The sequence below is a fragment of the Centruroides sculpturatus genome, unplaced genomic scaffold (assembly GCF_000671375.1).
Source record: "Centruroides sculpturatus isolate CEXI.00-Female unplaced genomic scaffold, Cexi_2.0 scaffold156, whole genome shotgun sequence".
In the NCBI taxonomy this organism is placed as follows: Eukaryota; Metazoa; Arthropoda; class Arachnida; order Scorpiones; family Buthidae; genus Centruroides; species Centruroides sculpturatus.
The window spans coordinates 238,609-240,001 of record NW_019384398.1 but is presented as its reverse complement, the minus strand read 5'-3'; positions in this window follow the sequence as shown (position 1 = coordinate 240,001).

The window sequence follows — 1,393 nt, the reverse complement described above, 5'->3', positions numbered from 1 at the left end:
TGACTTTAATCTCATTTCATATCTTGGCAAACAGGAAAACCTGGGTTGATTCCAAATAAAATTTACAATATATATGATTTTAGTTGCTATTTTATATTTTGCACCAATTCCTTTACTTAAAATCTACTTTATTTTCTTTCTACTTAAGAAAAATTCATTTTAATGGAACAAATAATAAAAAATCTTAAAAAATCATCATAAAAGCCTATAAAAAATTATTAAAAATTTAAGAATTTTGTAAAAATTATACAGTTTTTAACATTTAAAACATAAGATTATATAATTTTTATATGCGAAACATATAAAAAAAGAAAATAAGAAACATTTTAAAATCCATTATTTTTAAATTTGTTTATTATTTATTTTTTTAAAGTATTTATAAAACTTTATTGGATTAAGTTCAATTTTTCCTTCCCCCCTTTTTTTTTAAACTTTTAAACAATTATAACATAGTAGAAATATAATTAAACTCGTCACACCATATGAAATAAAATCTTAATTTTTTTAATTAAATAAGATAAAATAAAACCACTTAAAATTCCATTAAAATGACTTAGTTTTATTTTTATAATGGGCTACAAGTTATGAATCTTAAAACCTTATTAACTTTGCTATTAATGTAGATTTACAGGAGTTAATTATATTTAAGATATTATAAATGATGTGAGGAAATGTGGACAGGTTTCTTTATTAAATAGCCATATATATATATATATAACTTCAAACTTCCTTGAATTCTTGCAATCCATCAATATTATATGCTAATCAATAGCAATTTTTGATTATGTATTTCGATCCATCTTAATATTTAAAAATAAATCTTTATGAATAATTGCATTTCTGTAGAATAAAAATAGAAAATAAAATAGGGAATTTTTTTTTCTTGAGATCAATTCAAAGTTGGAGCACTTACTAAAGAAGTAAATCATCTGACATACTTAAATGGTCGTTTATTTGAGTGTGTTTTAAAACAAAGATACATTTTCTTATATCAAATCAATAAATTAACTAAATACATTGAGTTTACAAAGAAAAAATGTACACGGTCGCTTTTAAGTCGTACAAATTCGATTATAAGGCGATCAACTTCGTACACGCGTTGTACGGTACGTGTTTCGATAATCGAATCCGCTGATGGCAATTTACAAAATAGGCCATGTGACTTTTCCACTTGCCAAAATTTTCAAGCGATGTATCAAAAAATAAATAAATAAATAACCTTTCAGAAGTTTTAATGCGTGTTTGTTGCCGGAATTACGAGAGTGGACGAATTTGGTTAAGATCCAGATTGCCTTTTGTATAAAAAGATCTTTATCTTTTGTCCTCCTTCCAACTTGTCATCGTTGTTCGACCCCTTTTATGCTTTTTTTTTTTTTTTTTCTCTTCCCAAAAT